The sequence below is a fragment of the Durio zibethinus genome, chromosome 24 (assembly GCF_047325235.1).
Source record: "Durio zibethinus cultivar Kanyao isolate XHJ-2024 chromosome 24, ASM4732523v1, whole genome shotgun sequence".
In the NCBI taxonomy this organism is placed as follows: Eukaryota; Viridiplantae; Streptophyta; class Magnoliopsida; order Malvales; family Malvaceae; genus Durio; species Durio zibethinus.
In genome coordinates this window covers 3,892,148-3,919,362 of record NC_143185.1, presented here as the reverse complement: position 1 = coordinate 3,919,362, position 27,215 = coordinate 3,892,148, and the positions used below count along the sequence as shown (strand labels likewise).

Genomic DNA, 27,215 nt, shown 5'->3' with positions numbered 1-27,215 from the left:
GCTAAGGAATGGTAGAGAATTGCTTAATCATGTTTGCCTTGTTATGATAGATTTTGGTTCAAGTGAACAATATCAAACTCAGAAGGAATATTTTCACATCTGTGAGGTCAAGTGGACGGGACCATCTGCCTGTGATCCATGCTTATTGTCCTTACTCTGTCTATGCCTTACTCCTTCTTGGTGCATAGACCACACAGTTATTATTATTAATTACTTGTTTTACTTTGCCTCTCCATGCACTATATTTTCTTCTTGCATAATTGTCTGAATGACCAGTTTAATGGACAATTCCATTTAAAAAAAGAAGAATTTTAATGGACAATTTTCCTTGCATACCAATCCCAATTAACAATTTTTCCAACAATTTTAAAGCCTATCAATAACATTCCAATCAGTTATTTTCCTGGAAAGACATAGACGATCCTACAGAAATAGGAAAAAGTTTGGTGATTTGTTGAATGGAAAATTAAGTTGTCTATGTTGGTGATGTGCAGAAATTATGTTCCATGTTTTTCCAAATTAGTGGAGAGAGAAAATTTTGGTATTTCTGTGTCCTTAACTTTCTCCAAATTAAAGAACTAACCAACCTTTTCTTTGAACAAAGAGGTTCCCAAAGAGTGCTGGGAATAAATTGGTTACTAGGATTGACCACATCTGAATCAGCTTTTGGTTGCTGAAGCTTTAGCATGTAAGCAAGGGGTGAAGCTAAAAGCTGAAAGGGAGTTCAGAGGTGATTTTTAAGGCAGATTCGACAGAAGTGTTTAATTGTGTGGCGAAGCCAAATCATAAGAAAAGCTGGAAGCTTATCGTTTGGTTAGAAGAAAAGACAAAAAGGAGGCGGATTGCGTAGCTTTTGGTTGCTGAAGCTTTAGCATGTAAGCAAGGGGTGAAGCTAAAAGCTGAAAGGGAGTGCAGAGGTGATTTTTAAGGCAGATTCGACAGAAGTGTTTAATTGTGTGGCGAAGCCAAATCATAAGAAAAGCTGGAAGCTTATCGTTTGGTTAGAAGAAAAGACAAAAAGGAGGCGGATTGCGTAACTACTTGATCTAAGCCCTAAGGAGGGGATATATGCCCGAATGGCTGGCTTAGCCAGCCGTGCACATCCTCCCTAGTTCATGTACTAAGCAGAAATGGGCTTCCTGCACCACCATAAGTAATAGTTTGTATAATAATTCCCATAGCTAAAGAGCTTCTTAGCTGATCTCTTATTTCTTTCAGGATGATAATGACATATTTAATATTTGTGGAATGAGTATTCATTATTATTATTATTATTTAACTATTCATAAATAATAAATATTCATTGTTACATTTTAATGGTCATGTGAGTAACATTCTGACTATCATATTATGAATGTTTAGGGTCCTTGGATAGTGGTGAGATTGACTTCGATGAGATTGAAAATAGCGATAGAGGTGAGATTAATTACTGTAACGATAAGATTAAGTATTGTAGCTATGAAATTAAAATGTGTTTGGATGCAATCACAATGGTAATGGTAATGGTGAGATTAAGTATAGTGAAATGATACAATGATGATTAAAAACATAGATTAATAATATAAAATTATTTATCATTTAAATAGTTAAAAAATAATAACATGAAAAACAAAGAAAAACATGAAGAGAAAATAGGGTAAAAAAGTATAAAGGAGCGATGCAGTTATAACATTGCACCTTTTTGCTTCAGCTACAAACTGATGCTCCACTGCAGTTAAAAACTACATTGCATGCTATCCAAACAACATTGCACCTTTTTTCTCCAGTCAAAAAATGATGCTCCAGTGCAGTTATGCTATTGCTACTCATCAGGAGGAGTACCACAAGTGTACAGAATGCAAAAGTAATAAAAATCAAAAGTATTTTGGATTATCGTTCCCCAGTGATTGGGAATTTTAAACCTAGAGATAAATATCAATTTTGATATTTCGGATCTATCTAGTCAAATCAAAAATCTTTTTTTTGTTAAAAAACCTACATGAAAATTAAACCTTACCAAATATTTAAAATTTAATTAATATAAATTATGAAAAAGGTTACTACTCAAGAGCTAAAGCATACTAAATATAAAAATTACTAAAAATGGAAAGTTGCTAAAAATAGAAAATTAAACAATTAAGTAAAAATTAACAAAGGCATGAAAAATAATTTAAACACACTTAAACAAGAATTTAAGCATAAAAGTTTAATAATTTAAATGCAGAAAATTAAAATAAAAACAGAAAATAAAACTTGCAAGTAAACTAACCGAAATTCCTATATGACCTATGTGAATAATTACCACCTAAACATGCATTACATGTAAATAAAAATAAAAACTGTTTTACATGGTTAATCTAGACCTAAAATGGAACCAAATACCTATAGGAATCTTATGCAAAAACCAAACACAAATGGAAATAAAAATTTATGCAAACCAAAATACTAGAATGCATGGAAACTAAGACCTATGACCTAAGATGCTAGGAAAATGCAACCCTACCTAAGGAATTTGGAAAAAGTGTTTTCCTAGCTTAAAATAGACATGAAAACAGGCCAAAAAGGTATAGGAAAGCTTTGCCTAAAACTGACCAGAAATGCTTAAAAAAAAATACACAAGTTGGAACATAAAACATAACCTGAACTATGGATCTAGTGAGCTAAATGCAATCAAAACTAATCCTCGCTACATGTAACGTCACAAACTGTCTTATAATCTCAAAACAGACTTAAAAATGAACAAAAAACATGCAGGGCACTCAGACCAAAAACTGCACACAAAGTGATGAAAAACTACTTAAATAATGCAAGAAGAATGGGAGGAAAAATGCATGAAACAACAATCCTATATCTAAGGCTAAAATCAACCAAGCAATAAACAATTAAACATGATTTAATAACATAATAGAAGCATAAAAACAATATGTAAACAGCAACAAAAAATTAAAAGGCAGAATATAAAAACTAGGCAGAAAAATTAAAGAGCAAGAAATAGAAAGTGCAAGTAAATAAACACACAAAGATCAAGCTTGTGGAGCCCTATGATGTTTCCATCAAATAAGCATCCAAAGCCATCCTTTCCAAGACTCAAAGAGCTCCAATTTCATGCAAGGATTGCTGGAAAATAGATGAGACACAAAACTCAAATCCGGAAACAAAAACTGGCAGCATCAAATGTAAACCGAACTTGAAATATAACAAGAAAATACAAGAAAGTTTAAATGTTCACAAGGAATGGAAATTAAACAAACTAAAAAAGAACTTAAAAGGCTATAAAAATGTTGTAAAATAAACCGGAAATAAGAAGAAAATGTGTCTCAATGAAGATCTGTTTGGCCAGCAAGTGTGCTGCCAACAACCTTGGGAGAGATACCTAAACTAAGAAAAAAAAAAAAAAACCGAACCAGCCTCCTCCAATCATCCTCTCTAAGCATAAGTCAAGCTCTTATTAAATACATGCAAACAAGATGAAATCATTCCTCAAAAGTCAAGGCAAAATCAGGAAAGGCTGCGTGCTAGTCACATTGATGTAGGAAGATGCAAGAAGAAAAATCATGCTCCAAGCAATGGCAGGTTCGGCCCGCCCTTTTGTCTCCTCAAAATGTCCTATTTTTCAGCCCTATCCTAAGTCCTTTCTCAGCTCATAAATGGTTTCTTGAGCAAACCAACAGCCATGCTTGACTTTTACTTTTCACTGTATTCCCACTTGTTGACTTGCAATGTCATCCAATATGGCTTAATTTTGGCTTCAATTCAGCTCATTTAACAGCTTCAAGTCTTGCAAGAATCATCCCCAAAAACAGCCCACAAGTGACGCCACTTGATGCTTTGTTTAGCTTGAATTTTCAGCTAGCTTTTGCACCAAGTTTGATTTCAAATTTAACTCATCAAATGCCACTTAAACTTGAAATCAACATTTCAAATGCAGCTCCAACTTAGCTCAAAATCACCCTTGAACTCAAGGCAAATATCATTGCAAATAGCCTTGAAAATCAGTCTTCAATTCCATCCAATGTTGACGCCACTTGATGGTTTGTTTTCTTCAAATCTTTGGCTAGCATCTTGCATCCCGTTTGGTCTCTATATTTAGCTCTTTAATTCAACCACTTCACCTTGAATTTACTCCTCCAAGTGTATTTTCAATTTAATTCCCTCAATCTTTCATTTTACCTACATTTAGGATAATTAACACATTTAGATAGAAAATGGATTAATTCAAGCAAAAATAAAATATAGAAGTATTATAATTTAACATAAACCCGATGATAATTTTATAAAAAATAAAATTATCACATGCTATCCAAACAACATTGATTGGAGCGATTTAAAAAAAAAAAAAAAATTGCAATTACGCTACATTGATGCTTCAATGAAATCCAAACGAACCCTTAAACATGATTTTAAAGTAGATAGTCACCTATTCAACTATCCACGTCATCATTTATAAAATATAAAAAGGAAATTTAAACTAAACATAAAATATCCTTTACTTTTTTTCTATTTTTTCTGTCTCCTCACTTTTTTTTTTCTCTTTTGTTTCCTTCTTTGTCATAAATCTTATTGATTTAAGAGGTGGAATGTATCTCAAAGTACCATCTCCAGCATCTTCTCACATTCTTCTCTTTTAAAGGTCTAACATGTGTAGACACCGATTTTGTCCGGGTTTACTATTTCCATTTTAAGTATATGTCTTAGTGAGAACTAGAGTGACGAAAATGAGAGATCAATTGGAAGCAAGGATTAGTGCTTTGGAGTTGAATCAAGAGGAATTATCGCTTGCACATCATGCATCATCTGTTTGAATTCATTATTTTTCATGCTAGTTAAAGACAAAAGATGATGATTGTGAATATGCTTTTGTTAAATCTTCAAGGCCAAAAGATTTTTGATAATAAAATTCATGTTGTGCATTTTTTACTTCTGATGATTAATAAAAGGTTCAAGGATAGCTATCCTAGGAAACTAGGTCAATTGATCTGCACACTTATAGCACTCGAGTCAGTACCAGAATCATGGAAAATGAAGATGCCAGTCGAATGGATAAAGTAGAAAAGACCCAAAGAGAGATCGGTGAAACAGTTACGGGAATGCAACAAAATATGAATAGACAACTGGCAGAATTAAAACAGATGGTAGTGGAATTGACAAAAGAAAAAAGAATTGTTGAGACGCACAGGGCAAGGAAGGAAACAACTGTCGAGACATCATTGTATCCATCTGAGTTCACATATGTTCAAGATCCCCATGTGTCACAAGTACCTCCAACAACTTGTCAACCTTATAGTGGCCATTTTGCCAAGTTACCATCAGTTCAGACAAATGTCAATCCTGGGCATACTCCTCACAACTTCATTATTGTGCCTAATATGGATGATCATAAAGAATTGAAAAAATTGAAAAGGGTGCTAGATCCATCTGAAGATATAGTGATGAAAGACAAGTATGATCTGTTGGAAGAAAGATTGAAACCAATTGAAAGCCATGATGTGTATGAAAATGTTGGTGCCAATGAGCTTAGTCTAGTGCCTGATCTCGTTATCCCATCAAAATTCAAAGCCCCGAATTTTGAAAAGTATAATGGAACTGGATGTCCTGAAATACATTTGGCTCAATACTATCACAAAATGATTGGGTATGCTAGTGATGAAAAGTTACTTATTCATGTCTTTCAAGAAAGTTTGACTGGGACAGTAACTAATTGGTATCATAGTTTGAAAAACAGTCAAATTCGTACTTGGAAAGATTTATCACGGGCATTCTTGAAGCAATACCAATATATGTTAGAGTTGGCTCCGGATTGATTAACCCTTCAAAATATGATAAAGAACTCCAATGAGAGCTACAAAGAATATGTTGTTAGATGGAAGAATATGACATCGCAGGTACAACCACCTCTTACCAATAAGGAGTTGAATTCCCTATTTGTGGATACCCTTTCTTCTCCATATTATGATAAGTTGATCAACAATACTTCATCAGAGTTTAAAAATTTATTGTTTGCTGTGGATAGAATTGAGGATGGGATAAGAAAGGGAAGAATTATAAATACTGGTGATGAAAAAAGAGGAGATATTTTTACAAAACAAACCTAAAAAATAATTGTTAAAGGGCAAAATGAGAGAAATCTCACCATGATGCAAGAAGATCCAACGGATGATTATTCACAATGGTTACCATATTGCCCCCAACCAATATTTTCGATCGATGATTTTCCTCGACCACTTCATCTGTGTGCTCAAATTTCTTCACCACGAACAGAACCAAAGATCAACTTAAGCCATTCGCAGAGTCGTAAGAGAAAGAGAGCCAAAGTGTATCATTCACTTTCAATACCTTACGCTGAGCTCTTTACTTTACTGATAGAGAATCATATGATCTCCGTTGTTCCTGCAAGACCCAGAAAGCTTTCGTACCCGAAGTGGTATGATCCTAATGCTAAATGTGATTTGAAAATTTTGGAACTGCAGCATAATCTTATCATATCAAATTATCACATTTGAATTCTAAAAAACAAGAAAAAAAAAGTCATATAGACTTGATTTTCTAGGAACCACACATTTTTCAATGGCTGTTTCATTTATTCATTGCCTTAGAAAAAAATTACCTTTTGATATAACAACAATATCAAGTGAAAATAAGGTTCACAAATTCGAATTCAAGGCTATTAAGAGGATATGACTGATGAAATGGGGTCAACTGAATGAGTAGATTGGCATTTAAGTATTTGAGAAATTTTCTAATAGTGATCGCCAATTCATCTTAAACTCAAAACTTCATTTTTTCTTTTTTTTTTTACTTTTTTTTAAAGATATTTCTCTAGCCTCAGTACTTAACCACATAAGGCTTTATTCATATCTAACATCCTCCCTCTTTTTTTTAAAAAAGAAAAACCAACTTTATATCGAAACTTACACGAAATAAAACACTATGATGCATAATGTTTACTCATGCAATGCAAACCTTAAGACTTGACCAAAAAGAATTTATTATCTAGATCATACTCTTGAGGTGATATTTAAAGTTACATAAACAAAAGTTTTCCCCTTGATGTTTCAACTTTAGCATCACTAACTTGTAACTTTACTACTATTAATCATCAAAACCACCAACTAACTCTTTAAACTTTGTAGCATCTGCGTCGATCAAAGCTTAAACTTTATCATTGAAGGCAGTACAATCTTTTATGGAATGCCCCTTAACTCCATCATGAAATTCATATTTAGCATTAAGATCATACCACTTCGGGTACGGAGGCTTTCTGGGTCTTGCAGGAACAACGGAGATCATATGATTCTCTATCAGTAAAGTAAAGAGCTCAGCGTAAGGTATTGAAAGTGAATGATACACTTTGGCTCTCTTTCTCTTACGACTCTGCGAATGGCTTAAGTTGATCTTTGGTTCTGTTCGCAGTGAAGAAATTTGAGCACACAGATGAAGTGGTCGAGGAAAATCATCGATCGAAAATATTGGTTGGGGGCAATATGGTAACCATTGTGAATAATCATCCGTTGGATCTTCTTGCATCATGGTGAGATTTCTCTCATTTTGCCCTTTAACAATTATTTCTTGGATTTGTTTTACAAAAATATCTCTTCTTTTTTCATCACCAGTATTTATAATTCTTCCCTTTCTTATCCCATTCTCAATTCTATCCACAGCAAACAATAAATTTTTAAACTCTGATAAAGTATTGCTGATCAACTTATCATAATATAGATAAGGAAGGGTATCCACAAACAGGGAATTCAACTCTCTATTGGTAAGAGGTGGTTATACCTACTATGCCATATTCTTCCATCTAACAGCATATTCTTTGTAGCTCTCATTGGAGTTCTTTCTCATATTTTGAAGGGTTAATCAATCTGGAGCCAACTCCAACATATATTGGTATTGCTTCAAGAATGCCCGTGATAAATCTTTCCAAGTACGAATTTGACTGTTTTTCAAACTATGATACCAATTAGTTACTGTCCCAGTCAAACTTTCTTGAAAGACATGAATAAGTAACTTTTCATCACTAGCATACCCAATCATTTTGTGACAGTATTGAGCCAAATGTATTTCAAGACATCCAGTTCCGTTATACTTTTTAAAATTTGGGGCTTTGAATTTTGATGAAATAACGAGATCAGGCACTAGACTAAGCTCATTGGCGCCAACATTCTCGTACACATCATGACTTTCAATTGCTTTCAATCTTCTTTCGAACAGATCATACTTGTCTTTCATCACTATATCTTCTGATAGATCTGGCACCCTTTTTAATTTTTTTAATTCCTTATGATCATCCACATTAGGCACAATAATGAAATTGTAAGGAGTATGCCCAGGATTGACATTTGTCAGAACTGATGGTAACTTGGCAAAATGGCCACTATAAAGTTGACAAGTTGTTGAAGGTACTTGTGACACATGGGGATCTTGAACATATGTGAACTCAGATGGATACAATGATGTCTCGACAGCTGTTTCCTCATTTACCCTATGCGTCTCAATAATTCTTTTTTTCTTTTGTCAATTCCACTACCATCTGTTTTAATTCTGCCAGTTGTTTGTTCATATTTTGTTGCATTCCTGTAACTATTTCACCAATCTCTCTTTGGGTCTTTTCTACTTTATCCATTCGACTGGCATCTTTATTTTTCATGATTCTGGTATTGACTCGAGTGCTATAAGTGTGCAGATCAACTGACTTCATTTCCTAAGATAGCTATCCTTGAACCTTTTATTAATGGTCAACGACCGATTCGACTGGATCGAAAAAGGGGTCGGTTCGACGTGCGATTCAGTCAAAACGATTGAGGAGCGGTTCAATTCGATTCAGAATCGGTTCAATTGGACCGATCAACAGCTATTGGAGAACGGGTCCACGGGTCGGATTACGCGGATCCCGGGTCGGATCCGGGTCCAAGCACGAATCTCCCTAACCTAAAATGGTGTCGTTTTGGCTTGTTGCTTCCTATATAAAGTCAAAAATTTTTTTTCAAGTCATTTTCTTTGTTTAAAAAAAAACGGGGAGAAAGAGGGAGAGAGAGAGATTTGGGGAGAGCTTCAGTCGACCGCCGTTCGATCACCGGCTGCCACTTGGGTCACCGCTTATTCATGTCTTTCAAGAAAGTTTCACTGGGACAGCAGCTAATTGGTATCATAGTTTGAAAAATAGTCAAATTCATACTTAAAGAGATTTATCACGAGCATTCTTGAAGTAATACCAGTATATGTTGGAGTTGGCTCTGAATCGATTAACCCTTCAAAATATGAGAAAGAACTCCAATGAGAGCTACAAAGAATATGTTGTTAGATGGAAGAATATGGCATCGCAGGTACAACCACCTCTTACCAATAGGGAGTTAAATTTCCTGTTTGTGGATACCCTTCCTTCTCCATATTATGATAAGTTGATCAACAATACTTCATCAGAGTTTAAAAATTTATTGTTTGCTGTGGATAGAATTGAGGATGGGATAAGAAAAGAAAGAATTATAAATACTGGTGATAAAAAAAGAGGAGATATTTTTACAAAACAAACCCAAAAAATAATTGTTAAATGGCAAAATGAGAGAAATCTCACCATGATGCAAGAAGATCCAATGAATGATTATTCAAAATGGTTACCATATTACCCCCAACCAATATTTTCAATCGATGATTTTCCTCGACCACTTCATCTGTGTGCTCAAATTTCTTCACCACGAATAGAACCAAGGATCAATTTAAGCCATTTGCAGAGTCGTAAGAGAAAGAGAGCCAGAGTGTATCATTCACTTTCAATACCTTACGCTGAGCTCTTTACTTTACTGATAGAGAATTATATGATCTTCGTTGTTCCTGCAAGACCCAGAAAGCCTCCGTACCCGAAGTGGTATGATCCTAATGCTAAATGTGAATTTCATGATGGAGTTAAGGGGCATTCTATAAAAGATTGTACTGCCTTCAAGGATAAAGTTCAAGCTTTGATCAATGCATATGCTGCAAAGTTTAAAGAGCTAGTTGGTGGTTTTGATGATTGATAGCAGTAAAGTTGCAAGTTAGTGATGCTAAAGTTGAAACATCAAGGGGAAAACTTTTGTTTATGTAACTTTGAATATCACCTCAAGAGTATGATCTAGATAATAAATTCTTTTTGGTCAAGTCTTAAGGTTTGCATTGCATGAGTAAACATTGTGCATCATAATATTTTATTTTGTGTAAGTTTCGATATATAGTTGGTTTTTTTTTTTTAAAAAAAAGAGGGAAGATGTTAGATATGAATAAAGCCTTATGTGGTTAAGTACCAAGGCTAGAGAAATATCTTGAAAAAAAAAGTAAAAAAAAAAAAGAAAAAATAAAGTTTTGAGTCTAAGATGAATTGACGATCACTATTAAAAAATTTCTCAAATACCTAAATGCCAATCTACTCATTCAGTTGACCCCATTTCATCAGTCATATCCTCTTGATAGCCTTGAATTCGAATTTGTGAACCTTATTTTCACTTGATATTATTGTTATATCAAAAGACAATTTTTTTCTGAGGCAATGAACAAATGAAACAGCCATTGAAAAATGTGTGGTTCCTAGAAAATCAAGTCTATATGACTTTCTTTTTCTTCTTGTTTTTTGGAATTCAAATGTGATAATTTGATATGACAAGATTATGCTGTAGTTCCAAAATTTTCAAATCCAAATCTTGTAAAATGCACTTAAGCATACTACCCTTTCAGCTTTTTATCCCAAAATTAACCCGATTCTTTGTCTTGAGGTATATTTGTTAGAAAAGAAATACCTCATTACCTCTAAGGTAACTTGAGTTATGATAAACCCTTTTGTTCTCTTTTGTGGAGTAACTTAGATCATTTGATACCTTAAACATGTTTACACCACATAATCCTTTTTTTATCCATTTCATATGACCCTTCTCTTGTAATAACTTTCATTATGGGTGGTTTGCTAAAATGGGGCATCTTTCATGAAACGTGTTACTGGTAAAATGAATCTAGGTGTGAGCCATGGGGGCAAAAAAAATATAAAAAAAAAGAGAAAAAAAAAATTGGTTATGACATCATGCACTAAAAAATTTAAGCAAATCTAAAAAGGTTATGACAAAGTCAAGGTTTTGAAAAAAGAAAAAAAGCAAAAATTTTTTTTTTTGAGATTAAAAAGAAAAAAACCTTTTTCCAAGTTCATTTTCCTGAAGAGTAGTCTTCAATTTAAGTGTTTATGCTTGAAGTGACAAATGGCCATTTTTCATTATCTCTTCACAAAAATAAAAATTTATCTCTTGTTACCCCTTTGAGCCTGATTGAATTCTTTCAAAATAAATCCTGACTAAGGATCACCTTCCATATTGGGGGTAAAAAAAAAAAAGGAAATACGTTTGAAGGATAAGAATGAGAATGTCTAATGGAATCTCATGTGATAGGGGCACAAACTCAGTATAAAAGTTTATAAAAGTTTTGAATCCATTCAGTGAAAGGATGCAAAAAAAAAAAAAGAAAAAAAATGAATGGGTGGAAAGTATAAAATAGAATATACTTTAGAGTGTATCCTTCCAATGAAAAATGATCCTTAGTTTCAAATACCCTTAAATACTTGTTTTGGGCCTTTTTATCCTTTTCTTTGGCAACCATGAACCTTAACCTACATTACAACCTTTGAAAAGTCCATATTGGATCAAGTGTGAAAGTTTAAACTTGAAGAGTTTCTCTTGAAAAAATGAACATGAATTTTATTTAGTTTTCGTTTTGTTACCTAATCTCCTATTTGAACCATTAAACCTTTTTGAAAAAATTCTTTTCCTCTTTTGGATTAGATTTGAATTCTCAAGTGCATGATGTGTAAAAAAAAGAAAAAGAAAAAAAAAGAGAAAAATAGAAATAAAAGTGGCTTTAGGGTGAAAACCCTCAAAAGGGCAGTCTAGAGCCAACCCTGAAAGGTCACTCCTGATGCTAAGTATGGTGGATGCTAAACAAAAGTAAAGCCAAACCTTTTTGAAAGATCTGAAATATCAAAGCCATAGAAGTTTGAGATGGGTTGATTATTCCCAAATAACCTTTTAAAATCTTAAGCCCTTACAGCTGATCTTGATATATATCAAAATGTCACATTTGGAGACTAAGAAAAATGTTGAATATGTTTGATTTTCAAAGAATTCATGCTTTTAGAAAAGCTTGTGTTTCATTTGTGAGCTTGCATGCCTCTTTCACTCCCTTCAAGGATTGAAACCTTTTGAATCAACATCACTATCTACAGAACTATTACATCCATTTGAAAAAAAAAATCCTCACCTTTTTCGTTTTTGATAGGGATCGCCAAATTCTAAAAAAAAAAGAAAAAAAAAGCTTTAAGCCCAGTTTATCTGGCCTCAAATAAAGATTTAAGCCCAATTTATCTGGCTCTCAATGAAACTTTAAGCTCAGTTTATCTGGCCATTAATGAAGCTTTAAGCCCAGCTTATCTGGCCATCAATAAGGCTTTAAGCCCAGTTTATCTGGCCGTAATGAAAATTTAAGCCCAATTTAATGCTCTCAATAAAAATTTAAGTCCAGTTTATCTGGCCATTAATGAAGCTTTAAGCCCAACTTATCTGGTCATCAATGAGGCTTTAAGCCTAGTTTATCTGGCCTCAAATGAAAATTTAAACCCAATTTATTTGGCTCTCAATGAAACTTTAAGCCCAGTTTATCTGGCCGTTAATGAAGCTTTAAGCCCAGCTTATTTGGCCATCAATGAGGCTTTAAGCCCAGTTTATCTAGCCTCAAATGAAAATTTAAGCCCAATTTATCTGGCTCTCAATGAAACTTTAAGCTCAGTTTATCTGGCCATTAATGAAGCTTTAAGCCCAGCTTATCTGGCCATCAATGAGGCTTTAAGCCCAGTTTATCTGGCCTCAAATGAAGATTTAAGCCCAATTTATCTAGCTCTCAATGATACTTTAAGCCCAGTTTATCTGGTCATTAATGAAGCTTTAAGCCCAGCTTATCTGGCCATCAATGAGGCTTTAAGCCCAGTTTATTTGGCCTCAAATGAAGATTTAAGCCCAGTTTATCTGGCCATTAATGAGACTTTAAGCCCAGTTTATCTGGCCATTAATGAAGCTTTAAGCCCAGTTTATCTGGCCATTAATGAGGTTTTAAACCCAGTTTATCTGGTCATTAATGAAGCTTTAAGCCCAACTTATCTGGCCATCAATGAGGTTTCAAGCCCAATTTATTTGGCCAACAATGAAGTTTTAAACTCAGTTTAACTGGCCAACAATGAAGATTTAAGCCCAGGTTATCTGGCCATCAATGATATTTAAGCCCAGTTTAGCTGGCCTTTAATAAAATTTAAGCCAAGTTTATTTGGCCTCAAAAGAAGTTTTAGAGTTTCAAAGTTCTATCAAGAATAAAAATTCTCGATGCATAACCTTTTGAAAGATCTTGCATTTGCATTACTTATATCATGAGAAAGACATTTAACCTAAAAAAAAAAAGATATTCAAATTTGCATCACTCATCTGTGCATTATGAAAGGGATATTTGCATTTGCATCACTTACATTTGTACTACAAGAAAGACATTCGTATTTGCATCATTTGCATTTGCACTTGCACAAGATATTTGCATTCGCACCATAAAAAAAAATTCATATTTGCACAACCATGGCATCCGCATCCTAAAAAAAGGTATTTGTAAAAGCATTTACATGAAAAGAACACCGTCATTGTCAAATATAGTTGCATAAGCATTCGCGTTCTTGCATTTGCATTGAGATTTATATTTTTATCAACATTTTCATTAGCATCATTTGATCAAGATGGACATTTGTATCATTGATTGCATTCATTAACTCTGATTAGAAAAAAATATATTTTCAAAAAAAAAAAATTTTTAGATTTTTAAAGTTTCATCGCCTCGATTATGAGGAGCATTTAAATATTTTGAGATTTGTAAGACCTCCGGGCATAATCTCTAAAAGCCTCTGCGCATGACTTTCAAGATTAAAAAATTTTTAAATTTTAAAAGAACATTTAAAGATTTTGAGATTTGTAAGACCTCCGGGCATAATCTCTAAAAGCCTCTACGCATGACTTTCAAGATTAAAAGATTTTCAAATTTTAAAGTTTCATCGCCTCTGATTATGAGGAGCATTCAAAGATTTTTAGATTTGTAAGACCTCTGGGCATAATCTCTAGAAGCCTTTGTGCACGAATTTCAAGATTAAAAGATTTTTAAATTTTAAAGTTTCATTGCCTCTGATTATGAGGAGCATTCAAAGATTTTGAGAATTCTAAGACCTCCAAGCATAAATTTAATTCGCGGTGTTATCCCGATCAATTTTTTATTTTTTGACTTACGGTGTTATCCCAGTCAATTCTATAAGACCTCCGGGCATGTTTTTAAGACCTCCAGTCAATTCTGTAAGACCTCCAAACATAAATTCAATTTGTGGTGTTATTCCGATCGATTCTTTACCTTTCGACTTGTGGTGTTATTCCAATCAATTCTGTAAGACCTCGGGCATGATTTCTAAGACCTCCGGGCATAAAATTGATTCGCGGTGTTATCCCGATCAATTCTCTAATTTTGACTTGCGGTGTTATCTCAGTCAATTCTGTAAGACCTCCGGACATGATTCTGTAAGACCGCTGGACATGATTTCTAAGACCTCCGGGCATAAATTCGATTCGCGATGTTATCCCGATCGATTCTTTATCTTTCGACTTGTAGTATTATTCCAATCAATTCTGTAAGACCTCCGGGCATAAATTTGATTCGCGGTATTATCCCGATCAATTTTATAATTTTGACTTGCGGTGTTATCCTAGTCAATTCTGTAAGACCTCCGGACATGATTTTTAAGACCTCCAATCAATTCTGTAAGACCTGCGGGCATGATTTCTAAGACCTCCGGACATAATTTCGATTCGCGATGTTATCTCGATCGATTCTTTATTTTTGACTTATAGTGTTATCTCAATCAATTCTGTACGACCTCCAGGCATGATTTGTAAGACCTCCGGGTATAAAATCGATTCGCGATGTTATCTCGATCGATTCATTATTTTTTGACTTGCGACGTCATCCTAATCGTTTTGTTTTTTTTTTAAATAAATAAATAAAAAATAAAAGATCACGATTTATTTTCGGACAAAATCGTTGTCTTTGTCTTTGCCCTATTCCTGATTCTCAGTAATGTGCAAAAAGGGGAACTGTAGACACCGATTTTGTCTGGGTCTACTATTCCATTTTAAGTATATTAATACTAATAATAATAATAACAATAATAATAATATATATTAATTAAAAATTAAAAAAGAGAAATAAGACAGAAGTCAAGGGGTTGGTACGGTGCTGAATCAACCCCAACCAACCCTCGACCAGCCTCCCGACCAACCACCCTACGGTCACCAACTAACTACCCTACAGCCACCTAGATCCCCCTAATTGAAACCTTTAAAAATTTCCAGCCATTTCCCCTTCAAGCGGGGGGAAAAAGGAAACTGGCTCGAATCCCCTTCAACCTCTCTCTCAGATACCCTTTCTGGAGGCTCGAATTCCCTTCAACTTCTGGGAACCCCCCTCTTTTCCGAAATCTCTCTCGAACGCACAGGAACCCATTCACTTCATCCTTACCAAAAATCACCAAACGAGCTACCCCTCCCTCAAAACACTCTCAAACACCCAAAATACCCAAACAGAAACCACACCAACCGAAAAAAAAAATAAACAAACAAAAAACATAAAAAAAATTAACATAGTCCTCGCCGAATCGACGAGGAACCCAGCGCCGAAGCTACCTGCAAAAGTAAAAAAAAAAAAATTGCATCAGTCTTGTTTCCACAAAACAAACAAAAAAAATTTTGAAAGCAGAAACTTTGAGCCCCGATCTACGCTGATCGGGGATGTTTTCGATGAAAAGGAGATCGGATCTGGAAAGAGGGCGTCTAAAGGAGTCTTCGGTGACCTTTTCACCATTTTTCGACACCGGTGATACCGCTAACGGTGGACCAGGCGGCGACCGACGCGATGCTCCGACGGTCGAACGACGACCAGCCTGCGGACCTCTCCCCCGGCTCTCTCTCTCCCTCTCTCCTTTTTTTTTCTGAAACAGACCAAATGAACAAAAAAAAATTTTCAAGCTATTTATAAAAAAAATTAAAAGCAAAACGACATCGTTTTAGGCATAGGGCCAAAACGACGCCGTTTCAACCAGGGAGGATTCGCAAGTGGACTCGGATCTGACCTGAGATCCGTAAATCGACCTGCCAACCCACTTCAGCCAACCAGTGAACTGATCTGAGCCGGTCTGAACCACTGGACCGCTCGAACCGCCCATCGAACCGCAGAACCGGTCAGACCGATCCAGACCAACGTTGATCGGATCGTTGACCGATCCGGTTCAGGTAAAAAAAAATTTTTTTTGAATTTTCTATTTTTTTATATATTATTATTTTTGTTATTTAAAATACATTTTTTATATTTATGCATGATAAATTTATAGATTTGTTAGAATAAATGTTTAATTGTTTTAATAGTAATAAAATTGAAAACGAATAATAATTAAAACTATATTAAAATGCTCAAAAAAATAATTTTTATTATTTTTCCTGCCTAGATGTTGGAGGAAATAAAAATATTTTTCTAAAGAAATAATTCTGCCTAGATGTCGGAGAATTATTAATAAATTTTCATAAAAAATATATATAAGAAATTTTTAATTAGTTTTCAAAAATTATAAAAATTGAATCTACTCCGAAAGTCCGCCTAGATGATAGGGATTTTTAGAGATGTTCGCATTTTACCTAAACCTTAAACATTAAATTTTTAATTTTCAAAATCCTAAGTTTTTAAAACCTCTAAAAATCCAAAATCCATAAAATCCAAACCCCTAAAAATTCAAAATCCATGAAATCCAAAGTCCTAAAAATCCTAAAGACACGTGTGAAAATTTTATTTGAAGTAATTTGTTCCCGAATACCGCCTAGATGATGGGGTATTTAGGAAAGTTTACTTCGTTAAGTCTTTTCACATGATTTTTTAATTTACATTAATAATAAGATTAATAAATAAAAAGTATAACAGTAAATTTGGATCTTAAATATAAACAGTTACACATAAGCTCTGCCTAGATGTTGGAGAGTCGAGGTGGTCTAATTATACTTAAGAATCCAACTCTTAAATTGCATTTCATAACATTTATTGGCATACATACGTTAGCATGTTATTATCAGTATTTATTTGTACTATTTTATCTTTAATTTTTATTTGTACTATTTTTTAAAAAAATTATGATATTACAAAATAAAATAAAAATAACATTCCGAAAAAAATAATTTTTGGTACTCTGCCTAGATGTTGGAAAGTCACCAACAATTTTCTATAAAGAGTGTTATTTCATTTTAAGGATTGTTGCGTTAAATCTTAAGCGAAAAAAGTTATTTTAAATTCTGCCTAGACAATGGAGAATTTTAAGATAATTCTTTAATTTAAAAATTTTCTTAATAGTTCTAAATAAATATTTTAGCAAAATTTTATTTTTTTTAAGTGAAGAAAATTAGTGTTAAATTTCAAATTAAAATAATTTTTATCCAACATCGAAAATAACGCATAGTTGAATGGTATCGATTTATGGGCGTTGTGGGGGTGCTAATCTTTCCCCACACGTAACCGACTCCCGGACCCAACCTGATTTTTCGTAGACCAAAATTTATTTTTTTGATAAACTTTAAACCCGTTTTTATAATTTCATTAAAAAATAAACAAACAAAAGAAACGAAAATAAAATAAAAGTCAAGGGGTTGGTACGACGTCGAACTGGTCCGACCAGCCTCCCGACTAGCCACCCTACAGCCACTAACCAACTACTCTACAGCCACCTAGATCCCCCTAAATCGAAACCCTTTAAAATTCCCAGCCATCTTCCTCACAAAAGGTCTCTGGGCTCTAACAAAAAAGAGGAAGCTCTCTCAAACCCCCCTTCAAGCTCTCTCTGAAAACCCCTTTAACAAATCTCTGGAACCTTTTTTTCAAAAGCTTTTTCGGACACACAACTCCCCTCCTTTGAACAAGCTCCTACCCATCAAAAAAATCCAAACACCACACCAACCAAAAAATAAAAAACAAAAACAAAAACAAAAACAAAAAAAAATAACACAGTCCTCGCCGTATGCGAGGAAGCTCAGCTCCAGAAAGCCCTACAAAAGCAAAAAAATCATCAGTTTCGCCAAAAAAAAAGAGAAACAGAAACTTTGAGCCCCGATCTACGCTGATTGGGGTTATTTTTTATAAAACAGACGTCGAATATGAAAAGATATAGTTGAAAAGAGTTTTTGGAAGCATTTTGACTTTTTCGGTCACCGACGACCATCGTCGGCGGTGACCCAGGCGGCAGCTAACGCGGTTGTCCGACGACCAGACGACGACCGACTGAAGCTCTCCCCAGATCTCTCCCTCTCCCCCTATCTCCCCGTTTTTTTTTTTTGAAACAAAGAAAATGACTTGAAAAAATTTTTTTTTGACTTTATATAAGAAGCAACAAGCCAAAACGACACCGTTTTAGAACAGAGAGATCCGCGCTTGGACCCGGATCTGACCCGGGATCCGCGCAATCCGACCCGTGGACCTGTTCTCCAACAGCTGCTGATTGATCCAATTGAATCGATTCCATCTAGGCAGGAAAAATAATAAAAATTATTATTATTTTTTAAGCATTTTAATATATTTTTAATTATTATTCATTTTCAATTTTATTATTATTAAAACAATAAAACATTTATTCTAACAAATTTATAAATTTAGCATGCATAAATATAAAAACATACTTAAAATAACAAAAATAATAATATAAAAAAAATTCAAAAATTAAAAAAAAAAAATTATTTTTACCTGAACCGATCAACGATCGGTTCGACTGGATTGAAAAAGGGTCGGTTCGACATGCGGTTCAGTCGAACCGACTGAGGAGTGATTCGGTTCGATTTAGAAACGGTTCAATTGGATCGGTCAGCAGCTATTGGAGAACGGGTCCATGTGTCGGATTGCACGAATCTCGGGTCAGATCCGAGTCCAAGCGCGGATCTCCCTGACCTAAAACGGTGTCATTTTGGCTTGTTACTTCCTATATAAAGTCAAAAAAAAATTTTTTCAAGTCATTTTCTTTGTTTCAGAAAAAAAAGGGAAAAAAGGGGAGAGAGAGAGATCTGAAGAGAGCTCCAGTCGGCCGTCGTCCGATCGTCGGACAACCACGTCGGCTGTCGCCTGGGTCACCGTCGATGATGGTCGCCGGTGATCGAAAAAGTCAAAATGCTTCCAAAAACTCCTTTAAATTAGATCTTTTCAAATCCGACGTCCGTTTTATCAGAAACAACCCCAATCAGCGTAGATCGAGGCTCAAAGTTTCTGTTTCCTTCTTTTTTTTTTTACAAAACTGATGATTTCTTTGCTTTTGTAGGGCTTTCTGGCGCTAAGCTTCCTCACCTACGGCGAGGACTGTGTTATTTTTTTTTGTTTTTGTTTCTGTTTTTTTTTTTATTTTTTGATTGGTGTGGTGTTTAGGTTTTTCTGATGGGTAGGAGTTTGTTCAAAGGAGGGGGGTTGTGTGTCCGAAAAAGCTTTCGAAAAAAAGGTTCCAGAGATCTGTTGAAAGGGTTTTCAGAGAGAGCTTGAATGGGAGTTCGAGAGAGCTTCCTTTTTTTTGTTAGAGCCCAGAGACCTTTTGTGAGGAAGATGGCTGGGGATTTTAAAGGGTTTCGATTTAGGGGGATCTAAGTGACCGTAGAGTAGTTGGTTGGTGGCTGTAGGGTGGCTGGTCGGGTTGTTGGTCAGACCAGTTTGGCGCCGTACCAACCCTTTGACTTTTGTCTTATTTTCGTTTAATTAAAAATTAAAAAAGAAAAATAAGACAGAAGTCAAGAAGTTGGTACGACGCCGAACCAACCCCAACCAACCCTCGACCAACTACCCGATCAGCCTCCCGACCAACCACCCTACAGCCACCTAGATCCCCCTAATTGAAGCCTTTAAAAATTTCTAGCCATTTCCCCTTCAAGCTCTGAAAAAGAAGAAGCTGGCTAGAATCCCCTTCAATCTCCCTTTCGGAATCCCCTTCAATCTCCCTCTGGAATCCCCGTTCAACACCAGACAGAACCCCATTCCTACGCGTAAAAAACTCAGTTTCACGCAAACCCCCCTAAAGCACCCAAACCGAAAACAGAAACTACACCAACCGAAAACAGAAACTACACCAACCGAAAAAAAAAAAAACAAAACAAAACAAAAACGAAAAAATAACACAGTCCTCGCCGAATCGGCGAGGAACCCAGCGCCAAGGAGGTACCTGAAACAAGAAAAGCAAGGTTATTAGTTTGAGTATTTTATAAAAAAAAAAAAAAGTAAAAAAAAAAAGAACAGAAGAAGAACAGAAAACTTAGAAACCCGATCTACGTCGATCGGGGTCGTTTTCGGCGAAGAGGAGACCAGATCTGAAAAGATCACGTCGAAAGGAACCTCCTGGTCACTTTTGAAAATTCCGACCACCGCCGACGGTGACCAAGGCGGCGGCCGACGCGGTGGTCCGACAACGGACGGCAACCGGACGGAGCTCTTCCCGAGCTTTCTCTCTCCCCCTCTCTCCTCGTTTTTTTTTTTCTGAAACAAACAGAATGAGCTGAAAAAAAAATAGGGGTCTTTTATCAGGGAACAAAGAGCCAAAACGACGTCGTCTGGACTAGGGAGGATCCGCGCGCGCGCCCGTGACCCGACCCGGGATCCGCGCAACGACCCGCTGACCCGTTTACTCCAACCGCTCTCAGCCGGTTCAATAAAACCGGACCGAACCGCTCCTCATCCGGTTCTACTGAACCGCGAGCCGAACCGATCTCTTTTCGGTCCATCCGAACCGGTAGTTGACCGGACCGGTTCAGGTAAAAAAAATTTTTGTTGAATTTTCTAATTTTTTTGTTATATTATTATTTTTGTTATTTTAAATATATGATAAATTTATAAATTTGTTAAAATAAATGTTTAATTGTTTTAATAATAATAAAATTAAAAATAAATAATAATAAAAATATATTAAAATGCTTTAAAAAAAAAAAAAATTTTTATTATTTTCTATGCCTAGATGTTGGAGGGAATAAAAATATTTTTTTAAAGAAATAATTTCGCCTAGATGTTGGGGAATTATTATTAATAAATTTTCATAAAAAAATAAATATAAGAATTTTTTAATTAGTTTTTAAAAATTATAAAAAATTGAACTTGCTCCGAAAGTTTGCCTAGATGATGGAGATTTTTAGAGATATTCGTGTTTTACTTAAACCTTAAATACTAATTTTTAATTTTCAAAATCCCTTAAATCCAAACTCTCAAAAATTCAAAATCCTTGAAATCCAAAGTCCTAAAAATCCTAAGGACACATGTGAAAATTTTATTTGAAGTAATTTGTTCCCGAATGCTGCCTAGATGATGGGGTATTTAAAAAATTTTACTTGGTTAAGTCTTTTCACACGAGTTCGTAAATCACATTAATAATAGGATTAATAAATAAATATATAATAAAATTGAGATCTTAAATATAAACAGTCGCACCTAAGCTCTGCCTAGATGTTGGAAAGTCGGGGTGGTCTCATTATACTTAAGAATCCAACTCTTAAATTGCATTTCATTATAAATGACATTCATTAGCATACATATGTTATCATCGATAATCGATTGCATTATTCTCTCTTTAATTTGTTGTTCGATGATAAAATATTTTATAGTAAAAAAGGAGAATAATACTTTTAAAAAAAAAAACACATTTTTATGATATTATAAAATAAATTAAAAATAACATTTCGAAAGAAATAATTCTTGGTACTCTGCCTAGATGATGGAGAGTTACTAACAATTATTTTCTATAAAGATTGTTATTTCATTTTAAGGATTATTGTGTTAAATCTTAGGCGAAAAGAGTTATTTTAAATTCTGCCTAGATGATGGAGAATTTTAAGATAATTCTTTAACTTAAAGATTTTCTTAATAGTTCTAAATAAATATTTTAGCAAAATTTTATTTTTTTTAAGTGAAAGGAATTAGTGTTAAATTTCAAATTAAAATCATTTTTATCCAACATCGAAAATAGTGTATAGTTGAATGGTACCAATTTATAGGAGTTGTGCGGGTGCTAATCCTTCCCCACACGTAATCGACTCCCGGACCCAACCTGATTTTTCGTAGACCAAAATTTATCTTTTTGATAAATTTTAAACCTGTTTTTATAGTTTTATTAAAAGGATAAACTTTTGGGTGGCCAATCACACCCTAATAAAGATTGGTGGCGACTCTCTTTTTTTTTTTCTCGATTTTAAAATACATCATCATGTTTTACGTCTGACGGTCCCAAAATCATTACGACAGCTTGACGACTCCACTGGAGAAGTATTTGAGAGTCAGGCTAAACTTTTAATTATGCGCTATTGACAATGGTTGGATTTAATTGATTTTATTTGATATTTAATTTCTTTATTATTTTTTTTTAAACATTCATGTTAATAAATAAAATAAATTATGTGCTAGTTATTACTTCATTTTGATTTTGTTTTTGATTTATTCATGTTATTTTGATTAATACATTACCTTGCACATACTTTGCATATTTACTCACATACATGAGCTCTACACCCGGGTTCCATCCTTTTAGAAATCATTTTTATCCAACATCGAAAATAGCGTATAGTTGAATGGTACAAATTTATAGGCATTGTAGAGGTGCTAATCTTTTCCCACACGTAACTGACTCCCGGACCTAACCTGATTTTTCGTAGATCAAAATTTATCTTTTTGATAAACTTTAAACCCGTTTTTATAATTTTATTAAAATGATAAACTTTTGGGTGACCAATCACACCTTAACAAAGATTGATGGCGATTCTTTCTTTTATTTATTTTTTTCGATTTTAAAACTTATTTTACGTCTGACGGTCCCAAAACCGTTATGACAATATGTTCTCTAACTCATCTAGCAGCAAATTCCTAATTAGTAGGAGAATCTTAATTTATAAAAAAAGAAAAAAAACGATTAATTGTTGTAGGACCATAAATATTTTATAGCAAGTTGCAAGCTTTGCAAAGTCATTTTCATTTCATTTTTATGTATTTTTTAACTTGACCAAGACTCTAACCTCATTGACTTATAGCTAGCCACTGTCGATCTGTTTTCCCCTTTCATGGTAGTCCTTGCTTCAGTCAACCTTAACCACACTCATCTTCCCTCTTCAGAAGCAACGTGGCCGATCAATGACCCATATTTCTTTTAACCCGCTAGTCAAGTTCGACCACAAACAGCATCTTACAGCTCTCTCATATTTAAAGAGGTATTATTATTTGACAAATTTTTTTTGTTTACAATATAGAATGATTGAAATATACTAATTAACTTTTATTTTACATATACTTTACGTGTTTGATTGTAATATTTACTAATATTTACGTAAATTTATAGTCTATATTTAAAAATTTTTGTATTTATCTTACAAAGGAGGCAATTTTTAGAGGTCAACTCTTAAAAATAATTAGATGAATTTTTTTATTTGTATTTGAGATGTAAGTATTTGAATACTTGTAATTGAATGTAAGAGTAAAACATTTTACAAATTATTAATTCTCTTAATTAGCTAACATTTTACTTCTTTTTCAATTATTAGAGTTTCATGGTTATATTTGCTATTTTGCATTAATTTTATTGGATTTTTTTTTTTTAGAAAAAAACAGAGTAATATGGAGGACTGAACTATACTAATTGTAAAGAAATATACATCAAATTTGTATTGATGTCCTAATATTAAAAGTCTATAGAATTTGCAGGTTCAAGAATTTGATCTTTTAGAAAAAGCAGTGGAGAGGTATGTCGACACTTTCTGAAACAGTAATTGAAATTTGGAATGAATGGGAGATCCGAGAACTGCTTTTACTCAGCCTATTATTACAAGTAATACTCATTGCATTAGGGTCTTCTACGAAAACGTTCAACTATAATATGGATCAGGTTCTTTGTTTGGTCGGCATACATGTCAGCAGACTTGGTAGCAACTGTTGCATTAGGCATTCTTGCCAGGAACATAGGAGGTAATCCTGGAAACAAGAATTCGAATCCAAGCGACTCGCTCCAGTTGTTTTGGACGCCATTCCTTATCCTACAACTTGGGGGCCCTGACACCGTTACTGCTTACTCTTTAGAAGATAATGAGTTGTGGCCAAGACATCTTCTTGGCCTTCTAGTTCAGACGGGAATTGCATTTTATGTTTTCGTGAAATCTTGGGTTGACACTCGTCTTAAATTGATTGCCATTCCAGTGTTCATTGCCGGAATTATCAAGTATGGAGAAAGGACTTGGGTGCTGAGGACATTGGGCACTAAATGTATTAGTAATAGCTTACTCTCAGATCCTGATCCCGGACCTGATTATGCTGAAGTTATAAGAAAGAAAAAGTTAGATGCCAACTTCAAACTGTCACGACGGAAGGTGTTACCTCAAAGATATTTAGGATCTCTAGATGGTTTTCTCTCTCAAGCTTACTACTTATTCAGTCTGCTCAAATATTTATTTGCTGACCTTATCCTTGGCTATTATGCTTTCGTCTTACTTATTCTCTCTGACTGGACAAAGTTATGGCTAGTGAATTATTTAAAACAAGTGAGAATTGGTAAGAGGGGGTCAAGAACCATGTTCAAGTGCAACTTGATCAAATTTTGCCTCAGAAAACAGGCCACCATGTGGATCAGATTTCAGAAGATACTTGACATTGAGGAAATAGTGGAGAAGCATCTAAATGTAGATTGCCAGGATGTAGATGCTGAACTGCAAAAACTCATCTTCGAGCAGCTAAAAGAGAGAAGTGAGAATATCAATAGTCTCTTTGATGTCAACTCATGCAAGAAACTATTGAGTTACAGAGCTCATTGCCTTGTGCTTCTTAAATGGAGTACAATCGAGGTAGAATTCGACCATAGCCTTCTTCTTTGGCACATTGCCACTCAACTGTGCTACTATGCGGATGTTAAGAGAATTGAAGCAACCAATTGTCTGGAAAGTCTCAATACGTAGTAATCCAATATCAGCCAATGCTTATCGGATTACATGCTTTATCTTCTTGTCACGTATCCAAATATACTTTCCAAAGGAATTGGTGAGATAAGATATTGAGATACATGTTCTGAGGCCACCATATTTTTTCAACAAAGGAGAAGGAAAATTGAAACCAAGGTAGATGACGCTTGCCATGAGTTGTAGATGGTAAAGGAGATGAAACCAAATCGGTTCTCTTCTATGGATGCAGACTTGAAGCAATTGCAATCCTTGGAATCTCAGGAGGATAGGTAGTATGGAAAAAAAGGGGATATGATCTGTAAACATCCTATTTAGTCCGGGCTCAAACCAATTGAGTTCAAACCGATCGAACCCTAATCAATTCAAGCCCAATTATCAGATTTTTCTTTATTTTTCTTTATATTTTTGATGTATTTATCTGTATAAATATATATATTTTTTATTTTTATTCTTTTCTTTATCTACTTCAATTTTCATTAGCGTTTATTTTTAACTTTAATTTCATTTAAACATTTTTAATTATTATCTGATTAGTTAAAAGAAAAAAACAAGAGATAACTTCTAACTTGAGAGGAGGGATCGGTGATAGAGCTGAGAAAAGATTGAAATTGGATTAAAGTTTGAATGTGGATTTTTTTATGATAATGCAGAGATTTTAAAAATTGAAACCAAGACAATCTGAAACTCTGCCAACTTGAACTATAAATGGACTAGCAATTCTGTTCCAGAGGATACACAGATGAAAATACAGAAAAATGACGGAGGGAAATCAACAGAGAAGAGAGAATTAGCCTTCGAAGAATCCACTAACTCCATTCAAGCCACAAACCTGCAAACAATTTTCAACAAACACTAACAACCACTAGACCAAATCCCAAGCAGTCAACATCCAGCACAACCGCCAACTTCCACCCCCAAGTCCTATCACCACCATTAACTCCATCACAAAACAACAACTCCTATACCAACCATCACGAGAATCCAACACTGTCGTTCGGCATAATTCGACAAGCCATTGTTGCAATACAGCTCTCGAAACCCACATTTGCCTAGCCACCGAAACCCACATTCACTCAGTAATCGAAAGCCTCAATCAGCAATTAAGAACGACAAGCAATTAAAGTAAATATAAACAGCAAATCAGCCATCAGGGGTTCAAAGCCGAAACCCATGGAAGAAATTGGCACAGCTTGTTTAGAGCAGTGACATGCGGCACATCATCGTGCTGAGTCACCAGCTTGTGTGTTGTTTGAGTAGAGAAGAAGCAAGGAGAGAAGTGCCTTGGCTGAAAGTTTAAGAAAGCGAGAAGCAAACGAGAAGGAAAAAGACGCAAACAAAATCAGGGAAGGGATATCTTTTTAAGGCCAACAAATCGATTTTTGAGAGATTTTGGTCCAAAAGCCCACATGCTCACAGACTCAAATTCCCACTTTGGTGCTTATTTATCTTTTCTTACTTATGTTGTGATTCCATTATTTCTTAATTAGTCACTTTATTTTGATGCAAAGTTTTAGAAAAGTATTTTTATATTTATTGTGGATAAAGTATATAATGGTAAAGAAAAAAGTTTAAATAATTTTCTTAAATTATAAAACTTTATTATTATTCTAGGGATGATAAAAACTTTATTATTATTCTAGGAATGAAAGCTCAAAATTCAAAAAAATTGATTTGATAATGAAATTCTAAAAATCACGAATAAGTGATTTTTTTTAAATTTTTAGGAGGGAGATTTTTTTTAAAATTTAACTCAAATGAAAAAAAAAATAGATAAAATTTCAACATTAATAATTAATATTTTTTTTTAATTTTTTTAAAAAAGTACAAAATCTAAATAAATTTAATAAAATTTTTAAAATAAATTAACAATTATTCCAACGATAAAATTTTTGAAATTTTCAAATGATAAATTTTTTTAAAAAATCTTAAGGCAAGGAATATCTTTAAATTTAGTTCAAATGGTTAAATAATTTAAACAAAATTTAAATAAAAGTAGTTGTTTTCTTTTCTAAATTAAAAAGTAAAAAATATAACTTAAAAATTTGTGTGAAAATATTTAACAATTATCTAAAGAAATCTAAAAGAAATCATAAATGGCCAAGCTTTTATGAGATTTCTAGGTAAAGATTTTTTTTTCTAAATTTAATCTAAATGGTGAAAAAATTTAGATTAAACTTTAAAAAATAA

The 27,215-nt window shown here is 34.1% G+C and overlaps 1 long non-coding RNA gene and 1 pseudogene across 2 annotated transcripts; one reads left to right on the top strand and one right to left on the bottom strand.

Moving 5' to 3' along the window:
* Window positions 1-18,703: 18,703 nt before the first annotated feature.
* LOC149511853 (uncharacterized) lies at window positions 18,704-20,849 on the bottom strand. Its single transcript, XR_016333365.1, has 2 exons — window positions 20,374-20,849; window positions 18,704-20,275 (listed from the first exon to the last, which is right to left on the bottom strand). It is a non-coding gene; the product is annotated as an uncharacterized LOC149511853 (long non-coding RNA).
* Window positions 20,850-22,874: 2,025 nt separating this feature from the next.
* LOC149511852 (uncharacterized) lies at window positions 22,875-25,490 on the top strand (annotated as a pseudogene). The gene is made up of 2 exons (XR_016333364.1): window positions 22,875-23,294; window positions 23,785-25,490. The product of XR_016333364.1 is annotated as an uncharacterized LOC149511852 (transcript).
* Window positions 25,491-27,215: the final 1,725 nt, after the last annotated feature.